This window comes from Brachyhypopomus gauderio, chromosome 9, assembly GCF_052324685.1.
Source record: "Brachyhypopomus gauderio isolate BG-103 chromosome 9, BGAUD_0.2, whole genome shotgun sequence".
Classification (NCBI taxonomy): Eukaryota; Metazoa; Chordata; class Actinopteri; order Gymnotiformes; family Hypopomidae; genus Brachyhypopomus; species Brachyhypopomus gauderio.
This window is the reverse complement of record NC_135219.1, coordinates 24766663-24793594: the sequence shown is the minus strand read 5'-3', so window position 1 is coordinate 24793594 and position 26932 is coordinate 24766663.

Genomic DNA, 26932 nt, shown 5'->3' with positions numbered 1-26932 from the left:
ACTAGGACTTGAAGTTTAAGACTTGGGACTTGACTCAAGACTTGATTGTATTGACACATGTTTGTGACAATATGTGTTGTGAAAAGCGCTATACAAATAAACTTTGATTTGATTTGACTTGGGACTTGACTCGAGACTTGATTGTGAAGACTTGAGACTTGCAACTTAGTGACTTGTTCACGTCTGATTTTTTGTACTTAAGTATTGCAGAAGTACAAGTTCGCCTTAATTTAGCTGAGAAAACAATGTGTATTTTGGACGTAAAATCCGTCCGTCAGATTCTAAAGGTGAGCCTACTGCCCTGCGCTTACCCTCAATAAATGCCCTTTCCCTATAAAAACACTACACTATAAAAATGGGCACATGATTAGTCAGCATGAAAAGAGACACGGATTACTGTTGCTAAAAACACAACTCAGCGTGAAATCGTCTATATGATTGCCAGCTAATGGTAAGTGAATACCGCAGCACATCATGAACATAATTAGGTTAGTTAGCTAAGATATCTAACCTAACTAGCGCTTACTGACAGCTAAAGCTGGTGTGTCTAATGTGCATTATATTTATAACTTACATTGATGTTTCTTCAAGTTCGAAGGTCAATTTTGAAGGCCAATATTTCACCCTCTTTAGGGAGGTCGAGATGGCACTTCATCCTGTAGGAATTTTCTTTCACTCCCACAAATGCAAACACTGTCTCTAGGTAGGGCCAGGATGGTCTCCTTCCTCACCGCCACGATTACTCGATGTTGAAGGTGTGGAAGGTGCCAATAAATGTACATTGTACAATAAATATACAATAATAACAAGCTTATTATGCAGCACTTATGCTGCTCTTCTGCTGTTACCAAACACGGTACCATCTCTTTTAATGAGATAAAAATTATTATTTGGAATAATTTTGTGTGTATTTGTATAAATATGTAAATTAAGCTGAATGTGCTGGAAAATACTGAAAATGGACCTTCAAAGTGCCGTACAAGTGCATGAATTCCACTTTGTAACTTTGCACGAACAAAAATCAAGAAGTGCACGACCTCGCGATGCGGCCGTGCGTGTGGCCAACGGGCATGGGCGGGGCCACCGCGATTGCGTGCGGACCCTTGCAGCAGTCACGACGTGTCAAGTGAAACTAGATTACGAAGCTCAAGTGTTCAGTGAAGGCAACAGCAGAGTAAACGAGATGCGACCGGAGCATGCACAGTTTTCTGGCAGGCTGATCGCTTGACCCGGTGACAGTGCCAGCTAACGTGTTTATAATTGTAACGAGTAACTATACAGCATGTAAAAAATGTATCGGAGTATTAAACTGATGGAAAATATGTAGTGAAGTAAAAGTGGAAGTAGTAGAAAAAAATAATACTCCAATAAAGTACAGATGCAGCATTTTAGTACTTAAGTACAGTAGTGAAGTAGTTCTACTTCGTTACTATACAATACTGCATATATTCATCATCACTAAGGCTGCCTTTTTCTAGTTACGTAATATAGGGTGACCATATTTTTATTTGGGAAATTAAGTTGTTGAGCGGGGGGTGTCGAACTTAACACTCCGCTTTAAAATTAATTCTCCCGTCTCTCTCCCGGATCCGGACCGCGGTCCGCCAGTTGAGTACGATGAGGCTCAGGGATTCTGTGTCATGCAGCACCGTGCTCAGGGTCCTAGTGCCTGTAGAATTAATGGCCCGATGAAGGACAGAGAATGCACAATGATCCCTCTCACTTTTTTGAAATGATCCCTCGAAGTGCAACAGCTCGGTGGCAGAAATGGACTTTTCGTCTCTTAAAAGACTTGGAGTGGATGGGCTGGTACTAAAAATGTTAAACTTGGCGAGAAAGTTGCAGTGATTGGCTGAAGTTGCAACACCGCCCTGAATTTGCGGGGTTTGCTTGAATTTGCGTTGAAGTTGCAAATCGCAACTTCGCGAAATTCTGGATTTCACTCCCTCCAGGTAATACACAACACTTTGATTCTTCCGTTACTGATGGATTTATTTTCCCCTTTGGGATGGCACTTCACACTCCAATCCACTGTCGAACTGTTCCAATATATAGTGAACATAATCACATGTTTGTATTCAAACATACAAGAAAAATGAACATAAAATGTGCATACATAAACAGTGCTTTTAACATACCTCACTGGCTGCACATAACCGAGAAGGAATGAGTTAACTTGCAACTCGAATTAAACAGGCCATGTACTATCCGTTTTAACAACTTTAGCTAAAGCTTAGCAAGATGTCTGAACGCAGGCCTGATAGTTTTCAGGCGCCACGCCGGAATTCCGGCGTACTGACAAGTCCGCGAGAAAAAAAATTTGAGGGGGGTAAAAATCCGTCAAATCATGATAAACCACACGCGCGCGCATGCTATCTGTTTTGAGGCCGAAATATGATCCTTACGAGGTTCCCAAGTTACGATTTTTCGTGGTTACTACACATCTCCCATTTACTGTATAAAGCCTCGTTTGGACCTAAGTGGTTCTGCGTCGTAAACGGAACTTGGTGTTTGGTGTGCGCGGAGTCAGGATTAGTTAAACACAGTTATGGATAAAGGTATTGGCCAAAAGGCTAGCTTTAGGATAGGATAACTGCGTATAGTATGTTATTTACGTACAGTATGTACGTATGTTCCGATTTACACCGAAAATCGATTTACGACGGATCAACGTCGTAACCCGGGGACCGCCTGTATTTCAGACATCGGAAGAGCTTCAGAGTTAGATACAAGATAAATTCAGTATTTTATCTTTATTCTGATTAAGTTAAATTTTTACCAGAAATATAAGTGTTTTTTTTTTTTTTTTGAGCCGGTACAGGTTGTCTGACGATCTGGTTCATCCTGGCTGCCTTACGGCGTAAGATGTAATACATGAACAAAAGCACAAAATGTATGTCCTAATAAACAAACACAAAATATTTATTACATTTATTAAATTTTATATATATAAAACTAACTATAATCATAATACTTGTAATTCTTTTAAACTTTATTTGCATAATTTCTTTGAGTTGTCTGGTATCCTATCATTTACTAACAGTAATGAATAAATAATTAATCATGCCTGTTTTTAACATATTGTGTCTAATCTAAATCTTTAGGTTACAGCATTTTCTCAGAATATTAATAGAAATTAGTTTTTTATTTCACTATAATGATTACCTGACTTGTTTATTATTAATTAATTTAAAGATTAATTATTAAATATTCTAAATATGGTACACTAACACTCCACACCCCCCACCCCCCGCTCAGAAAAAGTTCAGGCTCAGGAATTTTTCCCACTATCACCCCTGTGAACGTCTGACTTGTGCACCTTCTTCATAAAAACAAAAAAGCACCAGTAAAAAGGGTCTGTGTAGAACACAAATCGTAATATGTTCGTTCTCATATAATGCAACCCAAATTAGTACAGTCAAAATTACTTAAATGAAGAAATAAATATTTAACAAAAAGTATCAAATCAAATGACAATATTTATGGCAGTTAAACTGGACAGTCTGCATGACCCATACAACTGTAAAGCTTCTTTGTGACATGTGTTGTAAAAAGCGCTATATAAATACATTTGACTTGACTTGATTATAATAATAATAATCTTTATTTGTATAGCACCTTTCATACATACATGCAACTCAAAGTGCTTTACAGTATAAATAAAAGAAACATAAAAAGGAGAAGACAAAAAGTAAATGTTAGAAGAAATTAAAGTAAAATAACATAAAATGTAAAAAAGTAAAGTAAACAATATAATAAAAAAGTAAAGTAAATAAAACTAAAGTAAATATAAGAAGATAACAATAATAATAATAATATTAAAATTAAAGATAAAAAGAAGTAATTAAATAAAGTGACAAATTATAAAATAATAGACTAGAGTTTCTTAACTAAAAGCAGATCTAAACAGGAATGTTTTGAGACTGTTCTTGAAACTATTCAGGGATAAAATGCCTCTGAGCTCTTCAGGAAGAGAATTCCAGAGCTTTGGGCCATAGTGGCTAAAAGCACCCTCGCCAATCTTTAATCTGCATCTAGGAATCACCAGTAGATTACTGTTTGAAGACCTCAGAGACCTGACTGGAACATATCTAACGATCATTTCACTGAGGTATAGAGGGGCAAGACCATGAAGACATTTAAAAACCATGACTAGAACCTTAAAATCTATCCTAAAGCTGACAGGTAACCAGTGCAGTGGGTGGAGTGCAGGTGTAATATGATCTCTCTTTCTCCTGTGGGTCAGAACCCTTGCAGCCGCATTCTGAACTCTCTGTAGGTGCGAAATAGAGCTCTTTGAAAGAGCAGACAGAACAGTGTTACAATAATCTAGCCTTGATGTGATAAATGCATGGACAAGTTTTTCACTGTCAGCAGGAGTGAGCATATCTCGGACCTTAGCAATGTTTCGAAGGTGAAAATAATCTGTCTTGCATGTAGTCATGATGTGTGATTTGAAGCTGAGCTCATTATCAAAGGTGACGCCCAGGTTCTTAACACATTGTCTGGCATTCAGATTCATTTGATTTAAATAGGTCTGGACATCATTCCTTTGTGAATCACTGCCAAGAACAAGAACTTCTGTCTTCTGTTTATTTAATTGCAGAAAATTGTCAGACATCCATGTCTGTATATCATCTATGCAGTCAAACAGTGAGCAAATTGATTTTAGGGCCTTAGGTTCTAGAGAAATGTAAAGTTGAGTGTCATCTGCATATTGATGATAACTAATACCATGTTGATATGTGGTAACGGAAGCATATATAGGTTGAATAGTAACGGCCCAAGAATTGATCCTTGGGGGACGCCACAAGTTATTTTTGACATGTGGAGGAAGAGGTACCTAATGCTACATAGTAATCACACCCAGTTAGGTACGATCTAAACCAGTCTAAGACTAAGCCACTAAGGCCTACCCAACTCTGTAGTCGATCAAGAAGAATTTCATGATCAACCGTGTCAAAAGCGGTGCTTAAATCTAGCAGAAAAAGGACTGAGAGTTTGCCTGCATCCTTATTCAATCTCAAGTCATTTACTACCTTAACTAGGGCTGTTTCAGTGCTATGGAGAGCTCTGAAACCAGATTGAAAAGTGTCATTTATTTGATTTACTTTTACATAATCATTCAACTGGATTTACACAACTTTTTCAATGATTTTGCTAAGAAAAGAAAGGTTAGATATAGGTCGATAATTATTGAGAATTGTGAGATCAAGATTTCTGTTCTTTAATAGTGGTTTAACCATTGCTGTTTTAAAATAGTTAGGGAATTCACCCAATTGCAGAGACTGATTAACAATCATTAGAACTTCATTTGCTAATGAGCTCAGAACCTGCTTGAAAAATTATTGCATATTTTATATCTTTTCAGAGCATATAGCAACTGGTTTATACAGTTGCTTAGCGTGGGTGTTAATGTTGAATCTCAAAGGCCCACACTAAACAATCAGTTCTTTGCCGTCACTCAACTGTTGTGTGTTACAATGACTTTGAGGTTGTTGGTTCATGCAACATAAAGCATGGAATTTTGCTGCTTCATATTCCACATGCTTATACTACTTTTGCCATTTAGCTGGTGCCATCATGCCATAATAACAACTTAGACTTTTAAAGGTTGACAATAAATAAAGGGATTGTAAAACTATACAAATGTAGCCTGGTTGCAAATACGGGAGATGAGGTAGAAGAGAGGTGAAGATAGATTTGGCAGAGAGGGCGAATAAAGTTTTCCGATTTGGAAAACATATTGTGATGGTGAGGAATGAGTAAGCCATTGGTGTTGCTTTTCTTTGATTAAAGAAACCTCGCTTACATCAAACAGGTGTAAGTGGAAAGAAGGAAGCATATTCAGGGTGGCATTATTTAACCGCACGCTGCCCTCTGGGGCTTCACAGACTCTGCCCAGAGGTCACCTATTGGCAGGCGCTACATTGACCCCCCCCCCCCCCCCCCCCCCCCCCCCCCCCTCAAAGGTCACCCTGGTGACCTCTCGATTTTTGTGCGTGTGGTTACAAGGTGGAATTCATGCACTTGTACGGCACTTTGAAGGTCCATTTTCAGTATTTTCCAGCACCTTCAGCTTAATTTACATATTTATACAAATACTCGAAATTATTCCAAATAATTCACTTTTTTCTCAGTAAAAGAGATGGTGCCGTGTTTGGTGACAGCAGAAGAGCAGCATAAGTGCTGCATAATAAGCTTGTTCGCATTTTAATGTACATATTTTGGCACCTTCCACACCTTCAACATGGAGTGATCGTGGTGGTGAGGGTGAGGAAGGAGACCACCCTGGCCCTACCTAGAGACAGTGTTTGCGTTTGCTGGAGTGAAAGTAAATTCCTATAGGATGAAGTGCCATCTCTGCCTCCCTAAAGAGGGTGAAATATTGGCCTTCGAACTTGAAGAAACACATCAATGTAAGTTATAAATATAACGCACAGAAGACACACCAGCTTGAGAAGTCAGTAAGCCATGGGTTAAAGTTCTCCGTCACTACGACGGATTTCCGTCATTTGATTTTTTTGGGGAAAAAATCCGTCAAATCATAATAAACCACACGCGCGTGCGTGCTATCTTTTGTGGCCGAAATATGATTCTCACTGGCGCTCATCAGCGCTGGATGGATGACGGCGGTGTCATTTGATTGACTTGCGGGTCATTCCGCCTTCAGATTTACGGACATTATGTAGAAAAGTGACCTCCCTCCTGCCTGGCGTGACCGTAGCTCGCGACTCTGTACACCTCGTGCAAACTTGCGCGAACGGCGGAGGCTAGTTGACGCGTCACATTCTTTTTGCAGTCTTGTCCGAAACGATATGTGGTAGTATAAAGAAACACCGCTCAAAAACAGGAGAATTTTAATGTTGCTATGTGTTCCAGGTTTGAAAAGTGCTGGAATTTAGGCTAAAGTACTTTAAAATGTTGAAATTGTAACTACTTCGTTTCACAACAAATATCTGTCTGACTGAACAGTTTTCTTGCATTACGTTAACAAATACGAGCCTCTTGTAATTCCAGGAAACATGAGAGAACGTGAAGACATTAAGATTGGGTGTTTTGAAAATAAACAACCATTAAAAAATGTGATAAAAAGCGAATTATTTCGAATCATTTCGAGTATATGTATAAATATTTAACTTAATTAAATGTAACATTGAAAACGTGTTGAAATGGACCTTGAAAGTGACGTGCAAGTGCTTTAATTCCACCTTATAAAGGTGTATGAACCCTGCAAACATGACTTTGTTCATTGTGCTGAGGCGCGGCGCGTGCGAAGTTACAAAATTCGAGGTGCACGACCTTGCGAATCACCAGCGCGCGAGGCTCTCGCGCACGGGTGGAGCCACCGCGATTACGTCATTTTCGGCGCACGCACCGCCCGCGCCGCCCGCACGCGCCGCGTCAAATATAATGGCTTAAACCAGGCTTAACATGGATGGTTTTGTTCTGTTTGTATTTAAAAGCTCTATCCAGTGTAATTTTTTTGTAACATACCTACTTAAAGCAGGTAATCTTACGGCTTATGTTTTTGTGAATAGTGAATTTGATAAAAACAAGAGAGCTTCATACCTTTTAAAACTCACCAGGATTCACTAAATTTGACTTGATCTTTAAATAGTTTTCTGAAGAGGACCCCCAGATTTATGTACATTTATTGCTCAGGTGTTGCATTTTGTCGCTTCATAGATTCTCTCTTCTCTCCTTACACAGGCTGTTTAGATAAATATACTTTATAAATGTGTTTATTGCGTAGAATTAGGCAAAAGAGGTCGTGTCCCAACTACACCACATTTTCAGTAATTGCTAGCATTGTCTTTTGCCAGGAAAAATTTTCAGTCAAATGAAAATTTCTTGCTTTAACCCATGCAGTAAGCGCTAGTTAGGTTAGATATCTTAGCTAACTAACCTAATTATGTTCATGATGTGCTACAGTATTAACTTAACATTAGCTGGCAATCGTAAAGGCAATGTCACACTGAGTTGTGTTTTTAGCAACAGTAATCCGTGTCTCTTTTCATGTTGACTAATCATGTGCCCATTTTTATAGTGTAGTGTTTTTATAGGGTTTTTATAGGTATACCCCATTTATTGAGGGTAAACGCAGATCAGTAGGCTCACACTTAGAATCTGACGGACAGATTTTACGTCCAAAATACACCTCGTTTTCTCAGCTAAATTAAGGCGAACGTGTACTTCTGCGTCAAACCTACGACGTAGCGGGACATAGGTTATCTGTTTTTTGTGTATGAAGTGTTAAGCCCATGTAACAGGTGTGTGTGTCGTGAGTCCTGTGACCGTCATCTACACAGTCCTGACACACCCGTAATACTTCTGCGTGGTGTTCTGGGTGTCCGTAGTAAGCAAAGGGAAAGAATGAACTCACGTGATCAGTGCTGTAACTATTGCTGCTTTACTTCGATGGTCTGTTCACAAAGAAACAATAAACAACAATTGAAGACAATGTGTACAGCGTGTTTTTTCCACACAGGCGAGTCGTCGGCAGACACACTTAAGTACCGAGGCCTACAGCTCCCTCCTAGCAGATAACGCACATGGAAAATTAGCTCGAGCACATGTCCGACAGAAAAACTAGAAAAGCAGCGCTTTTCCCTCCATTTACTCTTATATGACAAACATAAAATATGCGTCACACAGTATTTCGAATGATTTAACATCAAACTAGTTTTAGAGTAATTTCAGGTCTTACAAAACACATTTATATGGAGAACATGAAGAAACACTGACCTCCTCTCAGCTCGTAACCCGCGGACTGAGAGGCTAAGCGGGAAAGCCGTTACATCTAGCTTTCTCTTAAAAAGACAGTACAGGTATTAGGCACACTCTGGTCTGAAATGAAATTATGATGTTGTAGTGCATTTACCAGGATTTGGTGGAGTTTCATCACATTGTAGTGTTAATTTTGATTGGGTTACATTCACCCCTCCTGAAATCCACCAATATCCTGATAAATTGAATGCGGCACAGACCACAACCCAGCAAGAGACTAGTGAACATGACAGCGCAAGTAGAAGTGAAGACCTAGTTCACGTCGACTTAATAGTCACCCCCTACAAGGGTTAAGAGAATAACGAGATTGATCAGGTCACAAGATCCCCTCAGAACAGTATGATGCCTGTTACACCACACCAGACTTGGCTCTACTAATCATGTCACCTTACTAATGGACAAGAAAAAAAAGAGAACGTTACCTACTTTAGGATAACCCATGTAAACTATCAAAATCAGATTAACAACTGAACACAAAATGCTTGCTCTTCTGCAAGGGTTTCTGAACCATTGAATCAATTAATCTATTAACAGACTTTACCAGTCTACCTGCACATGTTCTTACAGAACCCTCTATCTGTGGAACTGAATCAGTGGGAACGGAGTCATCTGGTAAGACTGAAGTGTCTGGGTGTGCATGCGTGTTGGCACCTGTATCTGCGGCTACAGCAGAGACCAAGTCTGGACAGGGTCGAGCTCCCACGAGACCAGGTGCTGGATCATCCATGCCCTTTGTAACTGAATGATTTTCAAAATGTGAAGTGAAACTTGCAGACATTCCACATGGCGTCTCACCAGTTCCATCGTGCGAGTTATGCGTCACGGTCAGATCGGATGAATCTGATTCAGGACCTGAGAATGAAACATCACCACTCTCTTCCAGGACTGAATCTTGCCAGACTTAGGGTTCGATCTTGGCCCTGATGACCAGCCAAGTCATGGATGCCGGACAAAGCCTCATCCTTGAGCTCTTGTGGTAAGACGAACTGAAACCGCTTCTGTTTGGTAACTGGATCTTTCGACACCCTGTATAGGATGCTATCACGAATCTCAAGATGGTTCCACTGTTTGAACAACTTCAGAGTTGCAAGGTCAGCATCGCCTCTCTGTCGTCTGGATGGCCTCTTTTTCTCACTCACAAAGGGGAACACTTTGGATTATGGAAGTTTTTCTGTATCAATATTCAAATGAAAATGTAATACATATTTGCATTTACATGTTCCACTCATACAAGCAACTTTGAGCTCAAAATTCTAATTCAAATGCAATAATTCCATTTACATTTGCAATGTGATAGACATCTATTCATATTTCATTTATCAGGCCGAGTTTCGGCTCAATCGTGTGTCGTGCATCTTATAGTTTACACAGGTAAACGAGGAGCGATTCACATCTCACGACCAACTCCCGATCAGAAATCGCAGCGTCGTGAGATCGCATGAGAGCGTCGGGTCGTATAGTGTGAGTATATGAATTGTGAGCTGTGAACTTTTAAACCCTGCGATTTAGTCATACAGTTTGAGCTGGAGCTGAGTACACGATTTGAAATATCGTACAGTGTATGCCCAGCTTTATGCCCGGTTCACACTACACGATTTTAGGCTGGTTTTTCAGTCGCCGCCTGTTTTTTGTGGATCGCCGTCAGAAACTGTGGTCGGAGGCAAATCGGCGATCACTCGGCGCTCGCTCAGTCGTGTAGTGTGAACTGCTGAAAGACGCTCGTCGACTCATCGCAGACGACCGGCAGATATCTAGCATGTTTAATATCTAGCATGTTTAATATCTAGCAGTCGGCGACTGAGAGTCGGCAACAGCATCTAGCTACAGCCAATGGGAACAGCGTCTAGCTACAGCCAATGGGAACGTGGAGAGAGAACCGCGGCACCGCTGAAGATATCTCTGAAGAATGTAAAAAACTTTCAAGAATGCTTTCAAAACAGTAACCCAGCAAACACAATCCTCACCTTTCTTACAACTTTACTACAACACTGTGTTTAAGTTATTGTGACAGCACTGGAGAAATAGTGCGATTGATTATATCTATGTTCACTGCAACGGAGAGATGAAATAATTCTGGCAACTTGGACTATGGAGTGTTTAAACGGTAAAAAAAATAATAATAACGAAAATGTTGAGTACATGTACATTGTTTTTTTCTTTATGTGGTGTTGCTGGTTCTCGCGAGAGTTACGTTTTCGTGTTCTCTTGTTTTTGGATGGCAGCCAGATGAGTCGCCGATTCCCCAGTCGTGATCGGCGTCGCCGATCAGTCATTTAGAGTGAAAGCCACAACTGAAAGACTCGCGATTACAGCACAACCAGTCATTTAGCGTGAACGGCACAAAAACCTGACGACTGAAAAGTCGTGCAGTGTGAACCTGGCATTAGGGATCCTAAATCAAGACCAAAAACTCACCTGTACTGCTGAGCCAGAGCCAGAAACTATATGGCTCTGTGCTGAGCGTGCTTTAATCCCGTCCTGATTGGCTCCCTAAGGTGGAAAGGGGAACCCGATTGGCTGAATAAAGTGGAGGGCTGTGGAATCTGATTGGAAGGCTGATGGGATTTAATTTGACTATAATTTGACTATAGTGGAAGACCATGGAATTGAAAATGCAATCTGCTCTGATTGCATTTTCAAGATGCATTTTGACACAGTTTGAGCGCTGTTGGTATCGTAATGTTATTGCAAACAGGGGTGGAGCTATTTCTCCATTAACGTTTGAATATTGACATCTTTTTAGCATGGTGGTGAGGTTGAAACTTACGTTTCAAACGTGTTATCACGAAATGCAAAGCATATTAAGCGAATAGCATTTTAATTATAATTTTGCATGATTACATGAACTTGTTAATTCAAATCGGGAAATACATTTTCATTTCAATAAAGACATTTAAAGCATCAAAATGTATGTGTAAATGAAATATGAATAGACGTCTATCACATTACAAATGTAAATGGAATTATTGCATTTGAATTTGAATTTTGAGCTCAAAGTTGCTTGTAAGAGTGGAACATGTAAATGTAAATGCGTATTACATTTTCATTTGAATATTGACACAGAATAACTTCCATATTGGATATGCAGCGATCAGCCTGCTGACTTGACCGAAGCACAGATTCTGAGAGCACTGATGAGGCGGCTTGCCCATCAGCCAGCTGCTGAACAGACTGTGCCACTGAAATAGCTCTACACTCTGTGGCAAAGGACCAGTCTGAATGCACCCCGTACAAAGCGTGGACCTCTGCACTGTCAAAAGACCTTATGGATGGGGGGCTCCGCACTGCTTGGTGGTCACATTGAACCTGGGTCTGGGAGGTGATCTTAAAGACATCCTGCACCGCATGCTCTTGGATTCCACAGGCTTCATTCAAAAGCGTGTAGTAGGGCTCACCCAGTAGCTTCTGACTGATGGGCTTTGAGAATGGATCACGACTCAGAGCATCTGCAACCACATTACTCTTCCCCGGCAGGTGCTTGAGGTCGAATGAATAAAAAGCGAGCTTGGCAACTCAACGGAGTTCACAAGCATCAAGTTTGGGCTTGGTTAGCAGGAAGGTGAGCAGATTGTTATCAGTCCAGACGATGAACTCATGGCCCTTGAGGCAGTGACTGAACTTCTCGCACACACTCCACTTTAAAGCCAGGAATTCCAGACGGTGATCTGGGTACTTCCTCTGTGCTGCGTTCAATGTCTTGCTGGCAAAAGCAACCGGTCTGGCTTTGGTCTCTCCTTCCGGTACCTGTGACAGAACAGCACTGAGTCCGTCCAGAGATGCGTCGACTGAAAGTATGAAAGGCCTATCAAAATTTGGATGTGAGAGTACAGCGCACTCCACTAGTGATTTCTTCAGTTCCTGGAAGGCTTTGGTACAATCATCCGACCAATCTGCAGGGGTAAGTTTGCGGAACGTGCCCTGGAGCTTTTGAGCCCTGCCAGCTTTTCCTCTTCTCTTTTGTCCTCTGGTCAGAGCAAACAAAGGTTTAGCAATGGCGGAACACTGTGGGATAAAGTGCTGATAGTAGAACACCATGCCGAGGAAGGACTTTATCCTGCGGACCGATGGTGTAGATCCGTCATCCTCCATCATATCGCGCACTGCCAGCTTTGTGATGACATCCACCTTCGCAGGGTCGACTGACACACCTCCATGAAAGTAGCGGGTCTATTGCACAACCCCTGCGGCAAGCGATTGTACTCGTGCAACCCCAGGGGGGTGGTAAAAGCAGTGTACCTTTTATCATCTTCATGCATGCGGATATTATAGAACCCTGAGGTGAGGTCCATGGTGCTGAACAGACAGTTCCCACCAAGAGCAGCAAGGCAGTCCGATTGGTGTGGCAGAGGATGGGCGTCCTTCAGTGTGCGTGCGTTAAGCCACCTAAAGTCAGTGCATAGCCGCAAACCCCCATCCCTCTTCCAGACCATGACCAGGGGAGAAGCGTAGTCACTCATTGACTTCCTGATAATACCCCTTGCCTCCATCTCTGACAGAACTTGCCTCAGCTTCTGGTAATGCGCTGGGGGAACTCTGTAGTATGGCAACCGGAAGTGGCTATCGTCGATAAGGCGGATCCGATGGGTGACGCCCTTAGCCTCTCCACAGTCTAGTGGATGTTTGGAGAAAATGTCCTGAAATTCACAAAGCAAGTCTACTAACTTATGCCTGTAAGGTTTGCTGATCTGACTGGAATTGATGTCTATGTCGCTTAGACCCATATCTGCTAGGCTCTTGGGGTGTGCAGCTTGCACTGGAGGACATTTAGGAGGAGCAGCTGATTGTGGTGTGTCTTCCAAAGCCTGGAACCCTTGAAACAGATTCAGATCCCCAGCCGCTAGACGGGGTGATACATCGGCTAACTTGCAGTTAGGTTTAAGCATTATGGATTTCTCTGTTGGGTTCACGACAGTCATAGGGATCCACCTGTTTCCCCACAGGGAAATGACGCGACCCACAATGACAGCACGGGGAAGAGCTTTGGAGCAAGTCGGCTCCACAATGACTGTGCTGCCTGGAGACACAGGCATGCTGTTAGGGAGTCTGCCCCAAATTAAATGTTCTGACCTGGGCATTAGAGTGACTACTTGGGTAAGCTTGACCGTCCCGATCTTATTGGGCACATCAGCACCTTTCCACCGTTCAACACCCATGAACATAGATAAGAAACGCTCAGTATCTGTGTCACACCCATGCGTGTTTGTTGCCATATCCCAGTAGTGACTGTTGCTCTTCATCACATGGAGGAGATGTTTGATTACGTTTGAGCCCAAGATAAGATCATCACGCTGGCCTGGTACAACAAGAGTAGGGACAAGACAAGTGGTGTCATACACCTGTAGCTCTAGATCATACAAACCCTCTGGCTGTGCCTGCACACCACCACAACCAATTAGCACAACGTCCTGTGCTGAATGCATCTCTTTTGGTAGTGCGCCATTCTCACGGAGTTTCTGCTCAGCAAACTTACTCATGGTACAAGCCATTGAACCGGAATCTAGCATTCCTCTAAGCTGTACTGAACTGTTGACCAAGACTGGGCAGTAAAACAGCTCACTGAAAGCATGGACCCTTTGAGTGGCTTGGAAGACTAACCTGCATCCGTGAGGCACTTTAGCGCGGCTTTGTTCCAACAAGGCTTCGCTCACACCGCCCCTCTCCAGATGCGAGCCATTCAGTTTAACTGCTGGCTGTGGGTCGAGTCATTACTGCTGGGTGCTGGACCTTGTGGAGCACTCCGTGCGGGACAATTCTTCTTCCAGTGGCCTGGGGACAAGCATCTCAAGCACAGGTTTTCACGTCGGCAATGTGCAAGCGTGGAATGACTAGTGGCACCACATGCTCTGCAGGCTCTATTAGGCACCGCTGGAGAAGTGCGTCCTGGTCCGGGTGTCTGAGACTGGATCTGAGTTTGTTGCGTAACCAGCTTTTCTAAGACTCACCAAACTTTTCATGCAGTCATTGTCAGTGGCACTATGGATCGGCTGCATCTGGGCAGTGGGAGGTGGCAGGGGCATACCAGAGCCAAGTTTGTGCACCGGTGGCAAGGAAGACTGTGTATTAACCACATTGTAGTGTTAATTTTGATGTTTTTAACATTAGTTTTTAATGTTGATACTTGTTTGTACATACAGAACACTTGTATTTGTGGTCTTTGACATCTTTGATTTGTAAGTGATATATAAAAACAATCGATAATCAAACTTTGACGGCTTTCTTTAATTAATTCAAAACACATTACTTGTACTTTTTACTTTCAGTACTTGAGTAATAAATTTTAGAATAAACTACTTGCAATACTTAAGTACAAAAAATGCTGAATACTTCTGTACTTCTACTTAAGTAAAGTTTTTAAAGAACACTTCAACTTCTACTCAAGTCAATTTTTTGATAGAGTACTTGTACTTTTACTCAAGTATGGGTCTCTAGTACTTTATACAACACTGGTTATAACCTGACGCAGACAACATAAACACACGCCCAAAGGGAGGGGCTGTTCCATGACAAAAGGGGAATCCACATATATGGTGGTCATATCCCCTGATATTAGCATTTGCTATTGAGTGAACTTAAAGTGGAAAATGCAAGACAGCTTTAAAAAAGGTTATAGCTTGTGATGGTTATACAAAAACTTTACAAGACTGGCTAAATTTAAAAACCCTGAGCTGATTCTAAGAAGCCTGTAGCTTTTGGGAAGAATGAGACCACCTTGTGGATGGAGCAGATGACAGTAGTGATAACACTGCAACATTTAGTGTTTTACATTATTTTGTACACTTGGTTTAGATTATGAAGGACATGTGAGTTGAATCAGATCTTCTAGATCAGATCATAGTAAGTTCACGCACTATTGCCAAAACTCTATGGACTTTGTCTATGGACTCTTACCCCATGTTTATGCCTGAAATACTAACAAGGAAAAAGTCAGAGGTAAGTCAAGCCTTTTCATCTGGAATTGAATCTCCGCTCTTGTTTCCTGTCAAACTGAGCTATTATGTGCTTCCTTGAATGCTAAGCATTGTTTCTGTTTTCTACATCTTTTCTTATGCTGACAATGAACATTTATTTTCTACTGGTTCTTTTTTGCACATTTTAAAGGGAACCACATGTAATTATTATGAAAAACCAAATTATCAGCAAAAGTAGCATCATTGTCTTTATTTAATTTTACCATGTAATCCTGTGCCATGTGTCTGTCAGATGGAAACAGCAGAGGACAGAAGGGTCAGGTGACAGCTGTGATGGATCAGCATGGTTAGAAGGCATGACTGCAGCAGAGTGACAATGACACAGAAAAGGTCGCCATTGCCCATTTTAAGATGTGGTTGAAGTCCCTATTGACCTGGAGAGGCAGATGTGAATAGCCTAGAGGAAGAGGACTGGTATGTGAAATGCCAAATTCCTGGATGGAGTGTATCTGTCAGGCTAGTGAAGGCACTACAGATGCAAATGTTCTCCATTAGTATGGTACAACTACATTGCTTAGAAGCGAAGAGCTTGTAAAATAATCACAAGGAGGGTGCAGTGTCATTTGGTCTAAATGTTTCAGTTCTTCCTGCCTCATGAAGACACATCCATCAGTGTCTCTGATGAGGCTGACAACATTGCTTTTCTTTAGGAATACTAAATGCTACTCAAACTCTGGCACAGATGCTCTGCAGGGTTTGGAAATGGAGCTTTGATAGTACTTAGCACAGCATGAGAAAATGCAATGTATTGTCTATATATCCAGAACTCTAGACTGAACATGTACTAAAGTGATATACATTTTTAAATGTAATGTCTCATTTTACATTATTAAATTAGATCATATAGTATGCATATTGCCCGAAGATGCTAACGCACAGGCAAAAATATCTGCAGCATAAACTGTTTAGTCAAGATTTTCTCTCCCAGAATGATTTAAAGGTAAAAAAGAGAATCAGTAAGCTAAGAGAACTTTTGACAGATCCATTTTTGCCAGGGTTTATGATTACTACTGTATCAGTCATTCAAAGCAAGTCATTTAGTTTGAGAAATTGAGACTTGTGTTTTTTCCAGTTGAAATGCTGCATTACAAGACTGCATGTGGCATGTCTGCATTAGAAAACAGCACTGTGCATTTAAACCTTTTAACACTAGCAAGACTGAAATTTCAGGATCTCCAGGACGTCACCTCTTGCCAGCAATTACAGAGCCATTATCCATCTTTTATTATTCAAAGTTTCAATATGTATTAAAACTGCATTCTCTATTGCTCTGTTATAACAACCCCCTTTGTAGCACCTAAACATCTACAGATTTCTTTTTACCAGTTTGCAGATCAAATCTCATTTTTACATTTTCAGAAGAAATGGGAGCAGAAATGTAGTTTGTCATCTCACCCAGTATGTCTGCTGTGGGCAAATGCACTCTCTTTACTTCTGTCCCTGACCTTTCAAACAATAGCAGAGGTGTGATTAGCATAGGAAAGAGTTTTATTCCCCACTGAACACAGATTAATGCTCTGTCTCTCATTAACTAGCGTCCTTGAAACATTCTGAACAGAAGGGACGGTGTGCACTGCAGCCTGTAGAGTCAGTAGTTACAAATACATCTGCTATGATCTCCTTTTAGCTGTTTTTGTACTACCACATCACTATTCTTCGTTTTAAAGAGCAAGCCACTATGAGTGAACCACTCTTTTATGTTTGATTTAGCTGAATATTCATGTCATTTTGACCTGCTGGTATTTAAACATACCTGATGGCCACTTGCACCATAAAATAAATAAATAAATTATAAAGTAAATGTCTGATTTGATCTCGCCTGACACAGACATGGTCGAAACTATTTTTAAAACCACAGCCTACAAAGATTGAACCTTTATAGAGCAAAGTGAGATGTACTGAAAGCCCAGAGGATATGTGACTGGCCATATCAGAAGGGATAGCTTTGATGGTACAGCGTGACTTGCAGCCTGTCATGGTGCAAGCAGTGGATTCTGTAAAACTCCATTGTTGATGCATAGAATATGAGACTCCCTTGTTGACATGTGGTGTCTAGCACTGTTCTCCAGTCCTTTTTGACACAAAAACCGAATGATGGAAAGATTAGTAGAAGGGAGATTGACAGGACTGGGAACTTCAGTGTCACAGTCAGAATTCCTTTATTGAAAATGCAATGGACTTGTAATAAATAAGCCATACAAGACTGATATGATGAGATAAAATCTCATGTGTCAGTTTAGGAGACAGCAGCGCACCAAATTGTATTAAGGTCACACTGAATCCTATTCAGTTCATACTGAATCCTATTCAGTTCATACTGAATCCTATCCATTGTGAGTCTGTGAGTGCAAACTACTGTCATCAACATCTTATGAATAACTACTGCCCATGTTAAATGTGATAACTTCCAAATACCTTAAATCAGCTACTTCAGAATACTACATTTCCAAAGTATTCAGCCTCTAGGTTAATTGAAACAGACAATCCATCTGAAATGCAGAGAAACAGTGCAAAAATCTGCATCCTATTATCCTCTAAAGCAACCTATTGCTGTGAAATTTCCACCACATTTCTTAACATTTACGAATACAAAATAGGATCTATTTTCTGACCAAAATTCTTGAGCTATCAAGCATACTAGACTGTCATGTTACACTAACACTGCATGCTGCAACCTCTCTCTTCATGCAGAGTGTTGAGGTCTGTGGGCGAGCTAAAGAGACTGAGGAAGCCATAACAGTCCAGACAATGAAATCAATCAAAGTGCAATGAGAGCTTGAAGTTGCAGCCTTCTGGTGGATCTGTTCCACTGCTCTACAATTACACTACTCTACAATTACACTGCTCTACAATTACACTACTCTACAATTACACTGCTCTACAATTACACTGCTCTACAATTACACTGCTCTACAATTACACTACTCTACAATTACACTGCTCTACAATTACGCTGCTCTACAATTACACTACTCTACAATTACACTGCTCTACAATTACACTGCTCTACAATTACACTACTCTACAATTACGCTGCTCTACAATTACGCTGCTCTACAATTACACTGCTCAGTGTGCTTTGACTGACGTGACCTGTCCAGTTTTCATTGATGTCTAGTGCACTCTGTCCTTATTTAGTGTTAACTACCAGAAAACTGCTTAGAAAGGAACATAAAAGATAACTAGAATAAAGCATAAAAGAAAACTAGAAAAGCCTATGAACACAGCCTTGCCTATTCTATAATGTTGCCAAACAGGTGCTTTTGTTGAATCTGATTACCTTAAGTATGTACTTATGGTCAGTTGTGAAGTATGCATGGAAACAACCAGCCCTTCTGTAGAAAAAAATAACAACTCTGCTCTAACCAAAGTATTGCCTTCTCTGCTTAGTGTACCATGTAAACACATCTGTCACAAAATTACTACTTTCACCATCATCCCTCCACCTGACCTGCAGAATGTTATCTAAGTATTCGTTCTAAATGCGCTTTATGTTAAATGCAGTGTCAACTTGGTGATCATGTTCCAACATTATGTAAATTAAAATATTCTTAAATAAGAAGTTTTTAATACATGCGTTTCGTTTTAATTTTTCATTTCAAACATACATATAGTATTGTGACAGATTTGTTGGATGTCTGTATTCTACACAGAAAGAACATCTTCAGTCTAGTTGACAGTAATGAGATCGTGCAGCCTGTGTAAAGTAAGGTATAGGCTGAATGAGAAAGAATTATGGACAGAATAATCTTCAATGTTCAAGAAACAACGTTAGATATGTGCACTACTGCAGGCAAACCGAAGCAACATTTTAACTGTTAAACTGTAAAAATTTGTGCTATAGGTTTTAAAAACAATTTAAATTATTCCTTGTATGTTGGATCAGAAAAAAAAATGAAATTCTAGAATTTTCTTCAAGTATTTACTGTTGCTGCTTGTTATTCGAATCACTTACGAGTGAAGACAGATCTGTGGCTGTTTGTGAACGCTATGAAGACACTCTGCAGTTGCCCGTTGGGAAATCATCTACACCGATAATCAATACTTAAATGTATTAGGAGGCTTCAGCGTTAGACCTTGAGACCTTGAATGATGAGGACACTTGAAGTCCACCACACTTGCAGAGACAATTCCATTATGGGGCCAGGAAGTAAGATGGAGGTCCCACGAATGCAGTCAGGGCCCTGCAGACATGCGTGCATGTTTCATTCTGAGATGAACAATGTCAATTTTTCAGGGACATGAAAACGAACAGATTGAGAGAGGATTTTGAGAGCAAAGCTGCAGTTTAAATAGAATCTAATGAATAGGGAAGGCAGCCAAAAGCCAGAGCAGATAGTGCCACTCATTCATCAGAGCAGGACTTGCCAAGACATCTTACGTTACCTAAATGGTGCAAATTAAACATAGAAGTAGAAAGAAAAAAAGGGACAAATGAAAAACAACAAAACTTCAGCAGGATTTTCTTCAAGGACTCATTAGTGTGTTTGAGGAGGCCACTACCCTTTCCTCTTTGTCCCTTCTATCTGACAGACAGCAAGCCTGTGGTTTGTGTTTTTGGAGTTAATTGCCATTTTCAGCTCATTCTGCAAGGAACTCTCAACCTAAGTTCATAGAACCTAACATCAAGAATCTTTTTGGGGGAGGGGGGGTTACATCATGGAACTACACAGTTCAAACAGGCTGCACCACAAGACAAGCAGAAGAAAGGCTTTGGCAAAGAAATTACACCTTTTACAAGCGAAAGCGGAGAATGTGCAAAGAAGTGCGAGGATGTATCAGTGCAACTATACAGATCTTTCTACAAAGCCTTTGTAACTATGAAATCCATTTTCCCACCAAGGTTGTGACATGTCCAGAGCTTCCTTCTGTCTGGAAGTTGAACTTAGATACCCTCCAGTGGAAGCTCACAGCCTAACATGATCAAATAGGACATGACCTGCAGTGGACAGACGTGTCTTTATCTGTTCGAGGGACGAGACGGCCTGAAGCTCTGTCCACCCAACATTCTTTCTGAGCAGCAGATCATGTCAAATCCCTGACATACCTTTCTAGATCATCTGTTACCTTGGCAACAGAAAGCCTGCAAGCTAGATCAACTTCTACAATCACTTGTTTTACACTTGTTTTATACCCAAAGGCTTGATGTTCAGATACACAGTACAAAAGCCTAACTGTGCAAGCCAGGGATGATAAGTAGTGTCTGTGCTTGTTGAAGGCTTTACAGTTACATTACTGTACAGTTACAAACTATATGTTTGCATTTATGTGACACAGACTTGTTAATATTTATTATTATTGTTTACATTTATTATTACCTGTGTTCATAACCTTATGCTCCAAATCACAAAGTGGACTCCCATAGCACCAGAAAGCTTGTAAGATTTATTTAGAGAGTAAGAAACAAAGACCTCTATGATATCATGCTGTTGACGCTTAAAAGGGGGTATTAAGTGTTCAGCAAAACTAGGCTTTACTAATTGCCTTTGTTATTCTTACATTCATCCAACTAAAGAATAAGCTTGATAACATCCTGCATGGTAGTTAGCAGACCTCCCAAAATCAGGTCTAGACTTCCTGTTATCAGACCTGCCAGAATCAGGCCTAGAAAATATGCTGGGAGTCAGTGCTCAAAGTAATCCTATTGAGAGTTGAGTGAGTATTGTAGTTAGTTGTCCTTTCTTGTAGTACTCGTGCACTGCAGTCTGCATCACCAAGCTGAAGGATGTTTCACTAAATTATGACATTGTGACAAGGGAGTATTCAGTGTTTTCACACATAATACCTACAGTTAATTTTAAAGGTCCCACAGCATTGAATGTGAAACATCTAGAATATGAATTAGTTTCCTGCTACGCCCATGAATACAAAATGTTGCGATAAGTGTTGTAGGAGGCTGCTTTTATTGTGTTTTGATGGTAATTATTACATTGAGAGAAAAGTAAGCATTTCATAGGTTTCCAGACAGGCTCCTTCCCCTCACACAGAGCACCTTGCACTTGTCTTAATCTGCTGTGCCACTACTGCAGTGCCAAACCCACAGACCAGCTTGGCTTTGATCCTCTTTACCCTGTAGACAATTCCAGCATAAAGCTACTGAAGGCAGCTGGGGACATTTCAATTTGCACCATGCTTTCTTTTAGATACATTTTACTAAGAAAAGCATTTATCCAAATAGCTCAATGTTTTTACCTTGTATTCCTTTCATTTCATTTCAGACCTTTGTTTTTCCAGAAAGACCAAGCTTACACAATGCAAAAACAAATATATTTTTAAAACATAGGAAATGAATAATGAATCATGTGACTATGCCTTTTTATTTTTAAAAAGTAAATAAGAACATTAAGAACCATTGCAATACATAATTCAAGTATTTATCCGTGACTCAGCCTAAAGGGAAACTAAGTGAGTAAATGGTTTTACTGTTAATTGCTACTGGTAATAATGCCAAAGAGGAAGCAGGCGGGGTGTCCAGCTGCTGCAGTCTTTATTCTCCATTGACACAGAGCAAAAAGAGAAATAGAAATCAAAACAGCACTGCAAAAACAGCAGCAATTCTCATAGTATAGCAGCACACTCAATCGTGCTCAGAGCAGGGAGTGATTCTGGAGCAGAGAACAGGGCTTAAATCAAAGGGAAAACCAAAGTAGGGACAGGTACAGAGGATTAATAATCAGATGACTGGGGACTGGGCAGGTGCAGTGTGTGTATGTGTGTTTGGTGTGTGTGTGTTTGTGTGTGTGTGGTGTGATGCAATCTAAGCCTGTGTTTTAGCCTGTGTTTACTGAATATACAATGGATATACAATTATTGTTATATCCCTCTTCTTGTGTGCCCAGTGCACTGTAACACTTCTTACTATAATGAATTAGTGATTTCCTTTACATTTTGAAAACAAGTGCATTTAGGTTGTAGATGCAATCTTAGCTTGTGTTTTTAGCCTGTGTTTACTGTTTACAGTAAATGGATAAACAATTATAGTCATTTGTCCTGTTGTTTCCATATGAATATACATAGAAGGAAATTATATCAGTACAGGTGAATTCTTCTCAGATTTTTTGTTTTAATTAGCCTATGAACCATATGTATCCTCTGTCTCAAACCCAATGCATTTAATCTCAACATTGCTTTCTTTACACACTAGTACATACAGTTTAAGGTCAACAAATAAGTTATTAATAATTGTACCCTCAATAAGGACTGAATTGGGCAAGACATCCTTCTCATACTATGCAGCATATGCCTGGAATGAACTCCAGAACATATTGCATTTGGAGACACTTCCTCCTGTCAATATTTTTAAAAACCTCCTAAAATCTACTCTTACAGAGCATTGCCATTGCTTTTAAATATGATGTCCATGAATCTATTTCTCTATGACATGACATTGCGCAAATGCACATTAAATAAGTGAAGAACACACTCCCCAGTGATCACGAGACAAGGCACAGGTGAGACCAACAAACACGCTCACAAACAACCCACACCCACGAAACTACAAACATGGACATAACGGCACGCAGACAACGTAACGACACACCCACAAGTAGGGGTCTGGAGCTGTGACCGTGACACCACTCTTGGCCAGGACTTCCCGGAAGAGCCATTGTGGCTCAATGGGACTTTTCCTGGTTAAACAAGGGTTAAATAAAAAAAAATAAAAAATAAAAAAGCATATTTAATTAACAGAAGTGAAATTAGCATTGAACCAAATAATGAAAACATATTTCCAGAATTGATCACTTAAACATTGAAGATATACAATACGTAATATTTTATATTTTTTATGTAATAAAAACAAGTAGTTTTCATATATAAATTACTTATATATGAACACTCTTTTATTGAAAGTAATAAATAAATAAATATCAATTGATTTAATTAATTTGAATGTAATGCAGTATAGTTCACATGGAAATCAGTCATAAGGTAATATTGATTTGTTATGCTTCACACTGTCTGTGTGTTGACCATTTGAAGTAAAGAGTTCAGTAAACAAAGCAAAGCTTTCTTCACCACAATCCACAGAACAGTAGTCCTGGGCTCTACTGATGTGCTGCCCCAGCTGGTGCTGTGGTACTTTGTCTCGTGGCTGTGTGTATTAAGGTCAGGGCAGTGCTAGGATGTCCCCAGAGTAAGGCCTGCCTGCTCTGAGTCACGGATCCCTGTGACAAGAAGAGGGGCTGGTGGTAATGTGTTTACACGTCTGCCAACAATCCTGCCACTCTAAATACAATCTGAAAGCACACAGAACCAGGCACAGGGCCCAATCACAGGGCCCAGGCACAGGGCCCAGGCACAGAACCAGGCACAGAACCAGGCACAGGGCCCAGGCACAGAACCAGGCACAGGGCCCAGGCACAGAACCAGGCACTGGGCCCAGGTACAGAACCAGGCACAGAACCAGGCAGAGGGCCCAGGCACAGAAACAGGCACAGGGCCCAGGCACAGAACCAGGCACAGGGCCCAGGCACAGAACCAGGCACAGAACTAGGCACAGAACCAGGCACAGGGCCCAGGCACAGAACCAGGCACAGGGCCCAGGCACAGAACCAGGCACAGGGCCCAGGCAGAGTGCGGGAGCAACGGTACAAACTGATGGACTTTTGCTACTGTTCCTCCAGGCCATTGGTGCACAAGAACAGACACACACTCATTTACAGATATACAGTAATGGGACCTTTATTCATAGGAGTTACTTAATAACATCATTCTGCTGCAGATAGCAACGTTATCCTGAGGTACCATGCCAGGGCATGTCTTTTAGCTCCCACCTCACATTCATTCAGATCTGTAGAGAGGGTGCAGTGGTATTCTCCAGCAGTGGCCTTTAGAGCTTTTTTGCCAGAAACTAATTATAAAGGTGAGACATGCAAAGAAGCACAGGAGAGCTGAAGCATGACCTTGGAGGTCATGTGACTCTCAGCGTCCAGACCTGACCACAGTTCTGAGCCGTCTGATTGAGCAGGGAGTGTCTGGTTGAGTCTGGCGTCTGCTGACTTGATTATTTAACTCTCTGAAGTCAGCAATAGTTTAGAAATCCTTGTGCCTCTGTGTGTGTGTGTGTATGAGAGAGAGAGAGAGAGAGAGTGCGCATCTGATATGTTTGCTATAGATTGAAGCAAACATCTGGTTGTTGTTATCACTACGTAAGTTAATGTGTTTCCTTTAAGTATGTGTGGCTTATATGAATAAATCAACTTTCTGGTGAGTGTGTCACCCTCTACTGTACTCTAGAGTCTTGTCTAGACAAATCATGAGTAGCATCAGTATAACAAACCAGAGTTAAATAATTCAATAATTACTTAAAAAATATTATTTATCTTCTTCTCTATCATCATCATCATCATCATTATCATTATTAATATTATTCTTCTTCTTGTTATTAACCATGTAGCAGTTGCTTATATCAGGAGTGGAGAGAGCGGAATGCACATTCAGCAGCATGCATGAAACTCATCGCCTTTTGGGGACATTACCAATTTTGTATGGGAACAAAGCCAACTGTGGCAGTCCTGCAAATCCTATAGATTAAAGGGTGGATTTTCCTTTTGTTTTTTATGTTTGAGGGGGTAAGGAGATGCAGGGAGTAAGTTGCATTGGTTGGTCTGCTGCCAAAAAGAAGAAGAATCTCTGTATATATATATATATATATGCTTACACTGTCTTGTCAGTTGTGTTTATTACCAGTTAAAATAAACCTCAGATAAAGCTGAAGGCTTTTTACGAATATTTTCTAAGCAATCTTAAATGCCATGGGTTTCACAGTGTGTTTGGTAGCTCTAGTGTAGGATAGCTGGGTAATATCTAGATTGTGCCTTTTTCTAGTTAATAAGACCTTACATCTGGCCTCAACGACTTTTATTTTCTCCCCTGAAATACAATCTCATGTGAACCAGTATGTAAAATTGTCATGTTTACTTCACCAAAATTCTGACTGTTGGCTTTACACATGGGGTTTGCCCCTTCACTTTTAAATGCATGGGCTATATTGCTAGAAAGAATTCAACATTTTATATATTTGAATACACATATACTAGACTAGACAGTAGTTTTCAAACAATCTTTCCTACTTGTTCCAGATTTGTGGAGAGAACATGTCAGTGCAGTGGGTAGTAAACAGAGATGTGCACACTGCACAGGAAACATTTACAACTTAAAATCTGCAAGAATCAATTAGTGGTTCTCATAAATGTTTAATGTGAAGTAAAAACAGTTTTACAAATCCCCAATCAGAACTTTAACTCACTTGCTGTTGTTTGTGTTGGTTAGAATTGCGCTGTACTGTACAGTAGCTGTAGTGTAGATCTAGTGGGCACATTGATTTCTGTTGTACTTGTTTGGGGCTTGTCCAACATATTGACCCTTCCAGGATGTATATTATTTCAGGATGCAGTCTTCTGTATACGTCTCCATCCAGATGCCTAATGTCTTTCCCTCATTCTTTTTCTTCTTCCTTTCCCTCCCTCTTACTGGTCTGATGAGAGTGAGAGTGTCTTGGAAACCCAAAAGCTTCCATTATGTCACTTTATTTCTTACATTATGCATATTATAATAGTGCCGGTGCTATGAACCTTGTATAAAAATAACAAATACACAGCAATAAATGACAGCAGTAAATGGGGTTTTCTGCACTTTGCTTGCCCTCTCTGCTGGTGCCTGTGTTGGAGAGGGTGGAGCCTGTGGTGGAGAGGGTGGAGCCTGTGGTGGAGAGGGTGGAGCCTGTGGTGGAGAGGGTGGGGCCTGTGGTGGAGAGGGTGGAGCCTGTGGTGGAGAGGGTGGGGCCTGTGGTGGAGAGGGTGGTGTCTGTGGTGAAGAGGGTGGAGCCTGTGGTGGAGAGGGTGGTGTCTGTGGTGGAGAGGGTGGAGCCTGTGGTGGAGAGGGTGGAGCCTGTTGTGGAGAGGGTGGTGTCTGTGGTGGAGAAGGTGGAGCCTGTGGTGGAGAGGGTGGAGCCTGTGGTGGAGAGGGTGGTGTCTGTGGTGGAGAGGGTGGAGCCTGTGGTGGAGAGGGTGGTTTCTGTGGTGGAGAGGGTGGAGCCTGTGGTGGAGAGGGTGGGGCCTGTGGTGGAGAGGGTGGAGCCTGTGGTGGAGAGGGTGGGGCCTGTGGTGGAGAGGGTGGTGTCTGTGGTGGAGAGGGCGGAGCCTGTGGTGGAGAGGGTGGTGTCTGTGGTGGAG